Source organism: Bubalus bubalis, chromosome 6 (genome assembly GCF_019923935.1).
Source record: "Bubalus bubalis isolate 160015118507 breed Murrah chromosome 6, NDDB_SH_1, whole genome shotgun sequence".
In the NCBI taxonomy this organism is placed as follows: domain Eukaryota; kingdom Metazoa; phylum Chordata; class Mammalia; order Artiodactyla; family Bovidae; genus Bubalus; species Bubalus bubalis.
The window spans coordinates 25,033,322-25,050,396 of record NC_059162.1 but is presented as its reverse complement, the minus strand read 5'-3'; the positions used below and the strand labels follow the sequence as shown (position 1 = coordinate 25,050,396).

At 40.2% G+C, this 17,075-nt stretch overlaps 1 long non-coding RNA gene across 1 annotated transcript in view; it reads right to left on the bottom strand.

The window, feature by feature from the left end:
- Nucleotides 1–17,075, bottom strand: part of LOC123334005 — a 75,949-nt gene that overhangs the window by 13,510 nt on the left and 45,364 nt on the right. The gene's annotated exons all lie outside the window — the stretch shown is intronic.

The following is a 17,075-nucleotide window of genomic DNA, read 5'->3' as shown; positions in this document are numbered from 1 at the left end:
AGACCCATGGGACATCTTGTGCCTTGGAAGGGTTTGTTGGAAATGTCATTTGAAAGTGAGTTAAAACTGGATTGATTCAGAAAGAATAACTTATCTAATCCTTCTAATAAATGAATGCATGGAAGTTTTAGGCACAGAAGGGACAAATCCTACCCTTGGGACCAAGTCTAAAAGCAGTTCCTACCTTGCTCCAATTGCTGATCCATGACTATATGTCTCTAATATTATGTAGTATGTGCCACAATAGAAGCACAACCAACACAAAGCAAGATCAGCTTAAGGCTTGGTAGAGTTGGGGATGGGAGAGACAGGATGCATGTCAAATGATACAAACAACTAAGATCTTCTACGGTAAGAAGACACATATCAAGCAAAGATTTGGGAAGTAGTACCATCTTTTGGTTGGGATAGTAGGGTTAATGCAGTGATTTTATCAGAGGTGATTTATCCCATTTTAATCAAAGCAATAAGTCAGGTATGCCAGCCAGAAGTATGCCTGGTCTGGCTTCTTCCCTTGTTTTCCCTTGTCCTGTCTGGAAATATCCCAACTAGAGAGTGAAATGAATATTGGCAGCAGTGATGACATTTTTAAAAATATACCTTTATCTTATGAAGACCTTAAAGGAAACAGTATGTATGGGATGTATGCATGTATGCATGCATACATGTATGTATAATTTTTACTCACTAAGTTATGTCTGACTCTTTGTGACCCCATGGACTATAGTCCACCAGACTCTGCTGTCTATGGGATTTCCCAGACAAGAATACTGGAATGGGTTGTCATTTCCTTCTCCAGGGGATCTTTCCAACCCAAGGATATGTATACCACTGAGCCACCTGGGAAGCCCATATATATGTATGTGTATGCGTTTGTGTGTGTATACATATACACATATACATGTCTGTATCTTTAATAATTTAAACAATTTTAGGGTAGGACCATGATATTATTCATTTTTATACTAAGATTCTTGCATAGTGCCTGACCCTAAAACATGATGACATTCAAAATATGCTTGTGGAATAAATTATTGGATGGGGAATGTGTGGAAATAATACACACAGGGTGAATTTTTAAATAAGATTCTTCCTTGCTCTGATTTCTGGTATGACCAAAAAATGGATGAAAGATGTGAGAAGAAAAGTTTCTTAGATTCTTCCTTGAGGACTGGCTATGACCTATGTTACTTCGTGTAGGACAAATACAGGTAAAGAATGTCTAAATTACAAATGTGCACATTTAGCTAGGGATGGGGTATCAAGAACTCAGTACTTAAAGAGGCAGTATTCAAGAAAAGCTGGTTTGGTAGCAATGAATGGATCTATTTTAAGAAGAGGAAAGCAGGAATGCAAGGGACATAGCTGACCATATACAGATAAAAAGGACTAGTTCAGAAGCTAAAAGAGTCAGATTCCCATTGAGAACCATTCACACACAGATTGGGAGCAGGTACCCTAAGGGACCAAACCAGACTAAGCAGAACTGTGAAAACGAGCCACTAACTCATGATTAATGTGGTCTCTATCTACACAAGCGCTTCTCACTCCTATTCATATCAAGACACACATAGAAAAGGATAATGTAAGTGTTACAACTCATAACTAGAAATGGTTGGAAGCTCTGCTCTATTCAGGTCCTCATGAAGTTTGTCTTTGGAGTCTTAGGTAGTCAATCATCGGTTCTGCGTGTATCAGGTAATTAAAGCTGTTAGGTTTATGGAAAACAATTTCTTTGAACGTATATTTCAGTGAAATATTATTTGTGGTAGAAGTGAAACAAACTCAATTAATGTCAGAACAAATTCTAATTGCTACTAAATGCAATCATCCATGTGAGACAGAGAACATGGCTTGACTGCTTTAGGAAAAAGACTCTATGAATTGAGTTTTCACCTATCCTTTTCTATTAATTTCGAAGTTTACCATAATCATGAGTTAATATTTATCAAATTTTCATGGCAGGCAAAGTTCTAGCCTTGGCATTAACTGTAATAAAACACTGAGAAAGCCACAGCCCTACTATGTCAGTACTTTCTAAACAATGTCTACAAAGGTGGGGGGAAAAACACTCTCATTTTTAATTAAAAGTATTATATTATGATAATTAAAGCCATATTACAAGTCTAGACATTTTCTATTTTAGTTATTCGGTTAATCCTTTTCCAATATAAGTAAATTTACTGAGTCTTAAATATGTAACTCAAATACCAAGAGTATTGCCAGGAGTATTTCTATGAGTTAAGTACTATTGTTAGCCTCATTTTACAAGCTAAGGCTAACAATAGTCCTCAAAATCACATAGCTAGGGAATAGCAGAGCCCTGACTCAAATTCATATTTCTCTAGTTCCAAAGCCCTTATTTTCACTAGGCCACACTGAGTTCTCAGTTAAGTTCAGTTGCTCAGTCATGTCCAACTCTTTGTGACCCCAGGACTGCAGCACACCAGGCTTCCCTGTTCATCACCAACTCCCAGAGTATACTTAAACTCATGTCCATTGAGTCGGTGATGCCATCCAACCATCTCATCCTCTGTTGTCCCCTTTCTCCTTCTGTCTTTAATCTTGCCCAGAATTAGGGTCTTTTCCAATGAGTCAATTCTTTGCATTAGGTGGCCAAAGTATTGTAGTTTCAGCTTCAGCATCAGTCCCTCCAATGAATATTCAGAACTGATTTCCTTTAGGATTGACTGGTTGCATCTCCTTGCAGTCCAAGAGACTCTCAAGAGTCTTTTCCAACACCACAGTTCAAAAGCATCAATTCTTTGGCACTCAGCTTTCTTTGTAGTCCAACTCTCACATCCATACGTGACTACTGGAAAAACCATAGCTTTGACTAGATGGACTTTTGTTGGCAAAGTAATGTCTCTACTTTTTAATATGCTGTCTGAGTTGGTGATAGCTTTTCTTCCAAGGAGTAAGCGTCTTTTAATTTCATGGCTGCAGTAACCATCTGCAGTGATTTTGGAGCCCAGAAAAATAAAGTCAGCCACTGTTTCCACTGTTTTCCCATCTATCTGCCATGAAGTGATGGGACCGGATGCCATGATCTTCGTTTTCTGAATGTTGAGCTTTAAGCCAACTTTTGCACTTTCCTCTTTCACTTTCATCAAGGGGCTCTTTAGTTCTTTGCTTTCTGCCATAGGGGTGGTATCATCTGCGTATCTGAGGTTATTGATATTTCTCGCGGCAATCTTAATTCTAGCTTGTGCTTCATTTATCCTGGCATTTCGCATGATGTACTCTGCATATAAGTTAAATAAGCAGAGTGAAATATACAGCCTTGATGTACTCCTTTCCCAATTTGGAACTAGTCTAATTGTTCCATGTGCAGTTCTAACTGTTGCTTCTTGACCTGCACACGGATTTCTCAGGAGGCAGAAATCAACCTGGATTCTTTCAATAAAATAAAATTCACTTAACACCCAACAAATACATATTAAGCATCTAATATGGACAAGACACCATGCTAGCTTATTTAAGTATGAAGATGAAAAAGAAATGGCCCCTGTCAAGTTTTATGGCATCTGGAAACTTATTCAACTTGGAGACCATCTTTAAGAAAAAAAGAACAGATAAAACAATAATATATATGATAAAGCATTTGATGGAGATCCATAAAATGTACCATGAAAAGTTAGGAGGAAGCAGCCCTGGGGGGAATCCAGAAGTTTTCACATTGGAGCTGATCATGAAGCCTGAATAGAGGCTGGCTAGAGACAGAAAGGTAGGAGGCCATTCTGGCAGAGGAAACTACTAGATAAGCCTTAAGAGATATGCCAGAGACAGGGCATCGCTGGAGGACTACAAGCAACTCACTCTATCTGAGACTGAGACTTTGTATCTGGATAGGATGGTGGAATTACAAAAAACCAGGTTAAAACCAGGAGGCAGTCAGAGGCTAAATAAGGGGAAGATATTAAGGAGTGTAGATGTGGTCTTTTAGGCAGTAGGGATTGACTGAAGACTTGATTCAGGCATTAGATTTTTATTTTGAGGTATAGGCTTGTCAAGGATGGAGCAGAGTGGGACAGCGCTGGAGCAAGAGTGATAAATAATGATGATCTGAACTCAGGGATGGAAAAGAGAGAATTGAAAAGAGAGAAAGCATTTTACATACAAACAATGGAAAAAGGAAGGCAATAAATAATATTCTAAGTGCTCATCCTAATCAATAGAGTAAATGTTCATACTTCTAACATGGCAAATTATATAAATAAGCATTTTTAAAGAGAAAAATAAAATGTGGTTTTTACTTATAAATTAATAAGCAAATTCATAGTAAATGTAAAAGAAGATATCAAAAAAAGAAAAGAAAAATAGAATTAAGAGAAGGATAAATATAATTTTTTGGTTGATTAGCTAAGCAGATAAGAAAGGATCTAGGTTGATTCCCACATTTGATTCCCACCTGTCTCAAGTAGATAGCTGAATGTCAGAGCCATAGGAGAGAAGGAAAGGTTTGGGCAGGGAGAAGACTATCTTCCTTCTTTTCTTTCCTTTAGAATTAATTTTTATTGGATATGATTGATTTACAATGTCACGTTAATTCCTGCTGTACAGGAAAATGAATGATATATATATATATATAGCCCCTCTTTTTTAGCTTCTATTCCCATTCAGGTCATTACACAGTACTGAGAAGAGTTCTCTGTGTTATATAGTGGGTTCTTATTGATTATCTATTTTATATAGACCATCTTCTTTGATCAGTCTTGATTACGAGTATGAGAATCTGGAGGATATTCAGATAGAAAAGTCTAGTAGCAGTTTGCATATGTGATTGGAAAGATTTGGCCTGGAGGTTTAGATTTGGTAACGTTAGCCTGTCTTTGGTATTTGATATAGTGTGGATGCCATGCCAGGGCTTGTCTGTAGAGTGTGAAAAGAAGAAGGTAGAGGGCAGAGCTGTGGGAGGAACAGGCATTGGACAATGCGGAGGTAAAAGAATCCACAGAAGAGTCTGGGAAGAAAGTATTTTCCGCTTCTTAAATATTACCTGATTTTGTTAGCATCTTTGAATAATGACAAACCAAATTTCAAATTTTCACCTTGAGAATTCTACCCAAATTCTTATAAGGCTGCCCCCACTTCTTTGAACATGTTTGAACCTGCTGCCTTCCTTTTCTACACTTATTCAGTTGTCCCTAACCATGGGTGTTCAATAGAATCACAAGGAGAACTTAAACAACAAACAATGAAATTAGTGCCTTAGATATGAGATTCTGATTTCTGGACTCTGGATGGACCCCAGGACAACAACAATTCTTAAGTGTCTGCAGAGCATTTTAATGTGCAGCCAGTGTTGAGAACCTTAGGTGATCATGTCCAATCCCACCAATCTGAGTGACATTATAAACTAAGGATTTCTAATTTCATACCTCCAGCCTCAACTGCTTTCCTGTGTTCAAACAAATATACATTTACTGTTTGATATTTTCATTTCTAACAGGTATTTCAAAATGGCACGGTCAAAATAGCATTTCTGGTTTCTCCTGCACACCTGTTTCTCTCCCAGTGTTCCCCATCTTAATAAATAGCATCATCTACTCACTCAGGCCCTGAACCCAGGAGTCATACTTAGTTACGATTTTCCACTCACATTCCATTTCTAATCCATCAGCAAGTCTGCTTGCTTTACCTTTCAAATGTTCCCTGACTCCTTCCATCTCTCACCATCTCAAACACTGTAAGTTGGTTCCAAGTCACCACAACTCCCTGTCCAGAGGATTGTAGGAACTCCTAAACTGTCTTCCAACTTTGTTCTTCTTCCCTTACGATCAACTGTCCACACAGCTGCCAAAGTGTGGTAGCCCTAGTTATGATTCAGTTTAAAAACCACGGCTAGAAATAAGATAAACAAGTTGTTAGTAGAAAGTCTTATCTTCATGTACCCAGAGACTGAGGCCTTCCCAGTTTACCTGGCAAGGCCAGCTCTTGGTCTAGACTTGACACTTTTCCCAGCCTGCTTCACCTCTCAGAGCCTTCAAAGCTCCCATTATAGCCTGACATCTAACCCATTTCTCATTTCCCAATTCTACACATCAGCTGCTCTCTGATATTTGAACTGCCTCAAATACTCTTACAGCCTGGAAATAGGACTTAATACTTTTCCATTCATCCAGGGACTTGCTTAAACTAGTGGCTGCTCAGTTGCTCCCCACACTGCCTTCTGCCTTTTACTGAGCCCCAGAGTACTTCAAGGCTGATCTGAAAAAGTTAGGCAGTAGCCTACATTAAATCATTTAAGAGTGATTCAATAAGGCCTCTTAACTGAAGATGCTAAAGATGTGTCAGCCTGCTCTGCTGCCTGAAAGTCTCACAGAAAGTCTTTCTGGGGAGAGGTGGAAGGGAGGAAGACAGTTAGAGGCTGTTAAAAGGTGTATTAGTCAAGTTTCTCCAGAGAAGTCGAACCATTAGCATGTGTGTGTGTGTCTGTGTGTGTGTGTGTGTGTGTAGAGGGGGTTGGGAGAGAGAAAGAGATAAAAGTTGGAGGCAGAAAGGTAGAGACAAAGAGATATAGAAAGAAAGACAAAGGGATTTAAGAAATTGGCTTCCATCATTGTAGAAGCTGCCAAGTCTAAAGATACAAGGTAAGCCAACAGACTGAAGACCCTGGGAAGAGTTAACATTGTAGCTCAAGTCCATAGACAGCCTGCTGGTAAACTTCCTTCTTCCTTGGGCGAGGTCAACCTTTCTGTATTAAGGCCTTCAACCAATAGAATGAGGCCTTCTCTTATTATGGAAAGCGATTTCTTTTTTAATTGAAAGGCTACTGATTTAAATGTTAATATCATCTAAAAATACTTTCACAGACATCTAGAATGGGTACTATGGCATAGCCAAGTTGGCATATACAATTAACCATCACAAATGGTATAAATGTCACATGGAAGGGGTAACCCATCATGCAAATATTTTCTATATAAATTATATTGTTCCTATTTAAAGCAGTAAAAGCTCTTCAAGTACTTTCTGTTACTTTTTATTTTCCTCAAAGATGCTTTTTAAAGTAATATATATATAGGTACATTATAAAGAACTTTGGGATAAAAGTAACTCAAGCTTCACATGTAAATAACTGAGTAGACAATTCAAAACAGAGGTGCTAATAACATTTCAGAAGTTGCTTTCTAGGTATTATGGTCAGTTTGTTTCAAAAGCACCTTAGAAGAAAGTTGTTGGAGGCCATAGGAGGTATTATGGATATCCACTAATCTATAAGTGCCAACAAACCCCGAACCGTGTCTACTTTAGTCCCCATTATCTCTAGCACAGCATCAGGTACTTTGTGGATGTTTAACAGATGCTTGTGAAAGGAATGAGCGGTCCTATAGGTTCTCAATTTAAATTGGTTTTATCTGTTATAATCTGCATATGGTGCTTCTCTGGGGTCACAGAGTATACGACTGTTGTGGTGTGTCCTGGCTTTTTAGAAAGAGCAATGCAGGGTGGCGAGGGGAAGACTGCACAGGTGCAGTGACAGCATGTGCAGCGGCTGGGCGGCCTCAGGCCACATCCCCGTGCCGCCGCTTACCGTCTGATTCTGGACAAATTGCTCAACTGCTTAGTTCTTTAGTTCATGCATGTGTAAAATGGGGACAATGACAGTACTTATCTTACAGAGTTACTGGAAGGACTACAGGAGAATTCACGTGAAGTGCCTGGTAGAGCACATCACATATGGTGATACTGTTAAGTATCACCATTATTAGTGGTGGTGGTGGTGTTGGTGGTGGTCATGGTGGTAGTCGTGAGCAGTAGTTGTTGTTTACAGCTTTTACTGTTGTTTAATTAAATGCTTCTTCAAGCAGACACCAATAAAGACTTCTTTCATTACTGTGGGGTAAAATCACTGGCTTGGGAAATTACTTATACCTCACTTAAACGGAGTCTTCAAAGCTGACATCGTGGCCCAAAGCCACTTTTCTGGCCATGATCCTTATCTTCAGCTCCAAACACTGGATACTTCCCTCTGTCTGGGTGTCTCTCTAACGTCAAGAAGGTAGTAAGACTAGACACTCTGGTCACTTTCCATACCTTCAATATACCTCAGGGATATTTCTGTTCCTTCTAAGGTGACATTAGCCAAGCTCAGCAGGTGTGAGATGAGTTGCCCTTAGCTTTTATAATATCTTACTGTTACTTCCTTGAGTTATTTAGAGTTTAGTCTTAGTCTTAGGATGACATTGCTAGGTGCTGGGGGCCAGCGGAGCTTAGAGTCAGGCTGTTGGTGGTCACAGGGACCCATGCTTTCTGGGGAGAGGAAGGGTGTTAGCCAGGTGTCCTGGCCAGCTTCCAAGTTGGGCTTAGTGAATTTTACCTCCTGAAATTACCTCCTGTCCTTTCAATTGGATATGGTATTCCTCTTGGCTTCCTGTCCCAAACTGAGGTCCATGGGATTGTGGTGCGTCTGTAGAACAGCTGCTGCATTCCACCACTGAGGTACTGTGCATGGGTTCCATTGGTGGATGAAGCAAGAGGCTTATGCACAGCTTGGACAAAGTATCAGCTTGCAAAATATTTGGGAACCCTCTGGGATGAAGGACTCTGGGCAGAACAGAGATGCTGTAGTGGTGACGTGCCTTGATTCATTGCTATCTCCAGGAATGTCATGGGCCTTAGCGGTGTGGACCAGAGCCCATGTGGTTACTTGTTCTGCCAGCTTGAGAGCCAGTGTGAGAGGAATGGCTGCATGGTGTTCACAGCAGGATGCTGTGATTGACAGGACTGAGAAGCCCCAGGGGTGAAGTTCAGCTGCTAGGTCTGGCCAGATGGGAGAGGCCTCCCATGTGGGCTGGGATGGGGACAGGGGCTTCCAGGATATCTAGCCACTGAATTACCTTACATTTCAGAATTTAGATTTTTTTTTGGTGGAATGCTAATGGCCCATAACCGGGAGGAATGTGATAAACATAGTAATGACAACAATGAAATCCTACACACTGATGGTGAAATCAAAACACTTGCCTGATGTGAGCCTCCCATGACTACACATAGGGAAGGAAAGAGAGAAAAGCAAAATATTTGAAATATCTAATTTTATGACAACAACTAGGGCTCTACTTATCAAAAAAATACCTGAAAGTATCAACTTCAAGTTATGGGAATAATAGAAAGTGTATTCTGTACCTTCTGGGAAATCTCAGACCTTGAAATTATGCAGGGAACTTCCCCTCCCCACTATTTCACACATTTCTGAGTCTAGTAGAGAATTTCAAGATTAATGCCCCAGTGGTTGTAGAAGAAATGATCCGGCGATTACTTGTCATTCATATGACCATGGAGACTGGGTTTGGGAAAATGGATCTAATTTGTTCCAATGAAGTCAGACAATGATTTGAACTTGAACCACAAATATATGAAACATCCTGGAACTACATGTATTTTCTCTCTTCTTTCAGCATCCTTTTTCTTTTCCCCATAGCCCTCCCAGCTTCCTTTGTTTTCTCTGTTTGTGCCAACATTTCTTTTTTTCTGTGCACTTTATTTCACCCCAATCCCACTGCTAGTGAAGCTGAAAACAGCGATTCAGGTAGATAGTGAACTAGAAAAGGCTCTGCTCTTTGCTCCTAATTCAACGCTATAGAAATCACAGAAAACCCAAGGGAGGTAGATTATAGGAACTGACTTAAAATTATTAGAAATCCCTGAGGCAGAAGCCTTGGGAAGAGGCAGCGCTGGGGAATACTTCAAATCTCCCCTTCCCTCTCTTCAGCGCTGCTCTGAGAGAATGTCTGCCTCACCCCGTCTCGGTCAGTCAGTCCTGGGTCAACAAGCACAATCAGGTCAGTGCCAACAGCCTTGCTGATGAGAAACGCTGCTGGAAGCAGATATTCTCCTCCTCAGCCCCTTCTACGCCAACCTTCAGGACTTATCCTGGGAGAATTACTGCTTCTCGTGTCCATTCCCAAAAGCCCAATTACATGCCTCTTCCCCAAAGTTCTTTGTCTTACATTTTAAAAATTTTGCTCCTTCCAGACTCTGGACCAACCACTGAAACTCCTCGTCATAGCTCAAGAATTCATGAAAACTTTATCTCAGTCCACTTCTCCTTCCACACAAATTCAATCACCAAAAGTAGATTTCCATACTGGGGAATTTCTCTTCACCACTGTTTTCGGGAAACTTCTTTGAGTGTAGCCATAGTGTGAAAGTACTTCATTTTTGGTATTATGATAAGTCATCTTTGAGCCTGAGATTTCCCCTCCTTTTTCTATTGGTTGTAGAGATCTGCATCACCATGCAGGCCCAAAGCTGACGGAGAGGGGTCCATGGGCTCCTGGGAGTTGAACCATTTATTCATGCACTTTACTTGAACCTTCTTGACCCTCTCAGGCCCAGTGTTGGATGTTCTGTTTCCTTTGTACAATGGCTTGCTGCTACTGTCTCTTCATTAATCTGGTGGATCTGAAAATACCTAGGTCATGGCAAAAAGTTCTGGTCACATAGACAGCTGTCCGGTAGTCAGGCTTCCAGTCTCTGCTAGGACCCATAGGAGTTTATCAAATGGTGGATAATGTCTGCTGCAGGGACATGGCTTATTTTAGAATTCTAGGTATGTGCCCTGAACATCTCCTAGTGTCACTTGCTGGAGGCTTCACATAGCGTCCTTACCCAGCACCCTAACCACCTCAAATGCCTCTAGCACTGTTGTCTCTGTTGGGTCATATGGCCCAAGATGCAAGCTGACCTGTTATAGAGCCTTTTCTTGATCTGGGCTGTACTCAAGACTTACATCCTTCTGAGTCACCTGATAAATGGATTAAAACTTTATTCCCAAGTATGATATATGTTACATTCCAATTTGAAAGAGGACCACTGAACACTGTGCCTTGTTCTCAGTGCTGGAGGGTTCAAGATGCAAAAATTGATACTTTACCATAAAGAGGATATCTCAGAATGGCCCAAACCATTGCACCCCTAAAAATTTCATTAATTAACTTCATTAATGCAAAGGCTCCTGAATTTTTGTGAGGCTATCTCCAACTCTCTGGCTTACATGTGCCTACTTATGGAATCTACATCCTGCTCACTATATTCAATTTTAGCCTCATGATGATTAAGGAAATGCAAACAAAATGAAGATTTTCTCAGCTACAATGCTGGCAAAATTTACAAAATGATTTAATGGTTTGTATTTCCTGAATTTTAAAGAATGGGGACTTGTAACTCCTAAGCATCAATAATGAGAACATAAACTGTTCATTTCTGTAGGCAGTAGAACAATATCTATATTTGATGTCTATGATATGTATACACACTTACACGCATCAGATCAGATCAGATCAGATCAGTTGCTCAGTCGTGTCCGACTCTTTGCGATCCCATGAATCACAGCACGCCAGGCCTCCCTGTCTATCACCAACTCCTGGAGTTCACTGAGACTCACGTCAATCAAGTCAGTAATGCCATCCAGCCATCTCATCCTCTGTCATCCCCTTCTCCTCCTGCCCCCAATCCCTCCCAGCATCAGAGTCTTTTCCAATGAGTCCACTCTTCACATGAGGTGGCCAAAGTACTGGAGTTTCAGCTTTAGCATCATTCCTTCCAAAGAAATCCCAGGGCTGATCTCCTTCAGAATGGACTGGTTGGATCTCCTTGCAGTCCAAGGGACTCTCAAGAATCTTCTCTGACACCACAGTTCAAAAGCATCAATTCTTCGGCGCTCAGCCTTCTTCCCAGTCCAACTCTCACATCCATACATGACCACAGGAAAAACCATAGCCTTGACTAGACGGACCTTTGTTGGCAAAGTAATGTCTCTGCTTTTGAATATGCTATCTAGGTTGGTCATAACTTTCCTTCCAAGGAGGAAGCGTCTTTTAATTTCATGGCTGCAGTCACCATCTGCAGTGATTTCGGAGCCCAGAAAAATAAAGTCTGACACTGTTTCCACTGTTTCCCCATCTATTTCCCATGAAGTGATAGGACTGGAGGCCATGATCTTTGTTTTCTGAATGTTGAGCTTTAAGCCAACTTTTTGACTCTCCTCTTTCACTTTCATCAAGAGGCTTTTTAGTTCCTCTTCACTTTCTGCCATAAGGGTGGTGTCATCTGCATATCTGAGGTTATTGATATTTCTCCCGGCAACCTTGATTCCAGCTTGTGTTTCTTCCAGTCCAGCATTTTTCATGATGTACTCTGCATATAAGTTAAATAAACAGGGTGACAATATACAGCCTTGACGAACTCCTTTTCCTATTTGGAACCAGTCTGTTGTTCCATGTCTAGTTCTAACTGTTGCTTCCTGACCTGCATACAAATTTTTCAAGAGGCAGATCAGGTGGTCTGGTATTCCCATCTCTTTCAGAATTTTCCACAGTTTATTGTGATCCACACAGTCAAAGGCTTTGGCATAGTCAAGAAAGCAGAAATAGATGTTTTTCTGGAACTCTCTTGCTTTTTCCATGATCCAGCGGATGTTGGCAATTTGATATCTGGTTCCTCTGCCTTTTCTAAAACCAGCTTGAACATCAGGAAGTTCACAGTTCACATATTGCTGAAGCCTGGCTTGGAGAATTGGTAATATATATTTCTATAATTTGATATATTTACTATATATAATGTGTGTGTAAATATGTATAAAACATAAATATAAAATCTTTACAACTTCAGATCCAATGATCTCATTTCTCTTTCTTTATCCTAAAGAAATGTAAGTAAGGGCAAAATAATTCATACAAAAGAACTGCCACTGCAGCACTGTATGTAAGAGATTTTTAAAAAAGGAGACAAACTGAATGTCTGCTAATAAAGACTTGCAAGCAAATTATGATACATTCATACTTTCATACAAGAAATATTATGCCACCACTGAAAATTATAATGTAGAGTTATTTGACATGCTGTAGAATAAAATAAGTCTTATTATTAAAAAAAAAAATCACTTCCTCTGGAAGTTCATCCCTTACTCCTTAGGCTAAGTTAAATTCCTTCCAATATGCCTAGTGCCCTGGACTTCCATATGACAACACTAACTTTTCTTGAAAAGTCTTGTTGAATACCTGTCTTTACATTTAGTAAGTTTTGGATAGGGATGGCTTATACCTGCATCTCAGTTCTTAGACCTGTGCATATTAGATTTAATTAAATGGATGCAATTTTAATAGCATATTTCCATTTATATAAAACATGTGTGCCTATTACATAAGCAAGGCTATCTCTGGTTTTAAGTAATTACACTACTTTCTTTTTATACTCTTCTATGGTATATGAACCTTTAAATTAGCACTATTTTCCACAAAACAATTAAAATCATTTCATTCTCTTTTATAATTCTCAATATTTTTGATGCTATAAATGATAGTGGTTTTCTCATAATAAAATATATTTAGCATGACAACATTTAGTACAATCCAACACATTTTCCATTTTCTCCCACACATGCAGTGACTTGATATCAGACCAAAACAATGACTCCAGGAAATAAGAAGCGCTGCTAAATCACTTCTCCTCTGTCACTGTCACAGCCAGCTTAGCTTAAGAGATTCTATGAGTTGGCTGCTGAGCCAACAACGGGGTGGGTAGATCACCATATGTTCTTTATTGAAAGTGTATGTCTTTAAGATTCCAACAGAAATCTAAATCCAGAAGCTCTACCTCTCTCTCTCTCTTCTCACCTGTTCTATACTCACACCTAAAAAATAGAATTGAAGTAGCTATCTCATAGCTAGTTGGGATAAGCTAGATTATGCTTCTGCAACAACTCCAAAATCCCAAAGACTTAAAATGATAAAGGTTCATTCTCTTTTTCATGATACATCTGTTGCATGTTGGCTAGCCCCCTCTGCATTCTCCTTACTCCAGTTCAAGAATAATGGAACAACCTCTATCTGGAGTGTTGCTTTTACTCATGAGAGATGGATAGACAGAGGTGGAATACTGCATCCAAATCTTAAAAACCCTCCCCAGAAGTAACACTGTACTGTGCTTAGGTGCTCAGTCATGTCCAACTCTTTGCAACCCCATGGACTGCAGCCTGCCAGGCTCCTCTGTCCATGGGATTCTCCAGGCAAGAATTCTGGAGTGGGTTACCATACCCTCCTCCAGGGGATCTTCCCAACGTAGGGATTGAACCCAGGCCTCCCATATTGCAGGCAGATTCTTTACCGAGCCACCAGGGAAGCAACATTATTCTACTCATATTTTACTGGTCAAAATCTTCAACGTACTCGAATGGAGAGCCAAAAGTATTAATACGTCTTTTCTGTCAATAACTATCACAGTAGCACAGCCTTATACACAATCAAGCTAATTATAATTCACCGCCTTATTTCTAGATTATGTGAACCATGCATTCATTAAAATAGTTCTCTGAATGCTTACTCTGTGGTTTCCAGGTTATGCTATCTTCTAAGAATAAGGGGCTATATAGATGCACAGCCTTTTAGCAATACTAGCTTCATCACATATGATCAAAAGACTTCATACATCTTTTCAAAGCATCGAGAGTCCTAGGTTATAAATATAAAGCTGTAAAAGAAACTTAAAAGCCTCTGCCTTTTAAGTTTGTGTTTTTCTTTCAAGTGAAACTGCCAAGAGAATGGACCAAAGCATAGGGCAAAGAGGTCCGAGTCTGAATTACACATACTGAACGTAGAGAACTAAAAAATACCAAGTGCCAAAAAGTCCATTTCTGGCAGATGTGAGTGATGGAGCAAAATCTGTGCAGTCCTTCGTGGTGGCTCCCACATTCTCACTTGAGCTGAGAACCAGTCTTCACAGCCGTTGTGCATCTGGTACATCAAATGCAGAGGGTGGGGGACCATTTCCTCAATGGAGTGTTGAGGAACAAAATGCTGAAATAAGACTGAACATTTCCTTCTGGTTCCAGACCAGGGCCATACCATAGACCTGGGGGAACCCTGTCCTGATCACTGCCTTGAGCTGGAAGCTCCATTGTAAGAATAGAGCAGTCCCCTTGTCAGCCTGTGAAAATTTTGTTGTCCAGTGAAAACTTCTACTAGATCAATGAATAAGCCCTTATGTGTGGATTGGTAGGCCACTTCCCCCAGAGGCTGGTACAGGTCTTCTGTTAGAAGTGTGATGGGTAGGAGGCTTGTGTAGCACTATCTGTCCTAAGAAAGTTACGGTCTTGTCACATGTATAATGAGATAAGTTGAGTCAATTTATAGTTTATTCATATACTTGATTAGGTGGCAGCTCTACCTGCTATTTATATGTCCTGTGAGAGATGGTGGCAGAAGCTGTGTGGCGTTTTTTTGTCCTCAATTCACTCAGCGGTCAATGCTGCTCTCTTTTTCAACAAATTGCTTCCAAATTCACAGATGGCTATATAGCTTCATGACTTGATAAGTATGGACTGTCATTTCTTAAGAACAAGACTGCCTCTCTTTCAGACTCCATGAGAGTGAACTGCTAATGGATGCTCTGGGGTTTTTAATGGGAATAGTAAGCCCTATAATTACTATTCTGGACCACTGTCACCCACCTTCTCTTTTGCCAAGTTGATTAAAGGTCATCTGATTTTTCTTCATCAACACACAAAAGGTCCTGGAAAAATGGGAAATTGTTGCTAAATGAAAACCAATTAAAAAGCAGAGGCCAAAAACTGTTGGCAACCTTCATGCTGAATTCTGCAGTGTGCACATCGCAGGCAGCCTGTGGGTTCTGAAGCTGTCGCAAATAACAAGGAAATGTGACTTTTTCTCCCAACGAAAGGGCCTCAGCCCAGTGGTCTGGGCCCTGGGCCACTGCAGAACCTTACTGTTGTTCCCAAGGAAAGTTTTCTGTTTCACCCACAGATGGAACTGCTATAATGTCAAGAACACATATTTACTAAATTAGTTTTTCTAAGCATGGAACAGCCTAGCTCTTCACAGGCCTGTAAGCTACATCCTTATTCCTCACGATTCACAGTGGTGAAGACCGTTCTTGGGGTCAGTGCTCCCTCACGGTGCTTCCCGTGCTCTTCCAGCACTCCTGGGCACCCTGTGTGTATGCAGAGCCCTGGCTTCCCAGCAGAGCCTCCTGGCAGTACTCACGCTCTGTTCCCTTCTGTCTCTTCTACATCTAGGTGTCCAGAACCTGGTCTTACAGCTAAGTCTACATCACTGCCCTATGGTGATGAACTAGATCATCATGCATTAGGCATTAATTCAAACTAGGAGCTCAAAGTGGGTAATGGTTCATTCCAATGATACGTTTATATTATAACAAAGTTCTTTAACACTTAATCAGAAAGAATGATAAAGAGTGGGGATTCTGGAATAAAGGATGTGGAGACTTGTAGGCTTGGGATTAGGGGGCAGTTTGAAGACCTTTCCAATTAAACCACAAAAATTGGCTGCTCTTATCACCTTTTAGGTTGGCATTTTAGGTAAATGAGATTGATGAAGAAGAACTCTGCTGCTATTCTTGGGCACAGGTTTCCCTAACATGAGCATACCTGCTCAGGAAGTAATGCCTTGTTTCATTTGGTTGTTTCATGTACCATACTATACACTGTCTCAGAGTAGGCACTGGGATTGTACTAGAGATGTTTCCCTGCACTGGCTACTCTGAAAGAGGTATTCGAATTTTACATAGCTTAAGGAGGGAATCAGATAGTTTCTAAACCAAGCCCAGTGAACCATTGCAATGTTTTGTTTGTGTGCCTATCTACAGATTTTCCTCTAGTCTGCCTATCTACAAATTTTCTACAAATTTTCCTCTAGTCTGCAGTGTCCGGCTCAAGAAACCTGGCTCAGGAATATCCTGCTCTGACAGTTCCTTTCTATTGTATCTGGGAGAGTCTACTGCCTTCCTGCCTCTCTTCCTCTCTTTCTCCTTCCCTTCCTTCCTCCCTCCTTCCCTGCTTCCCTTTCTTTCTTCCTTTTTTCTTTTTTTTTGTATAGTCTTAGGACCGATTTAATATGATGATCAAAATCAACAGTGGCAGTATTTAAAAAAAGAAAACAGAACCAAAAGACCATCAAAATTCACTGAATGCAAATTTTCAGGTTATGAAGTTTTTTTATAGAATGGTATCAACAGTGAAAAAAAACTATATGTGTAGACTAAAAATTCTAAAATACCAGTAAAGCTTATTTAGATCTTCTTCATATTAATCT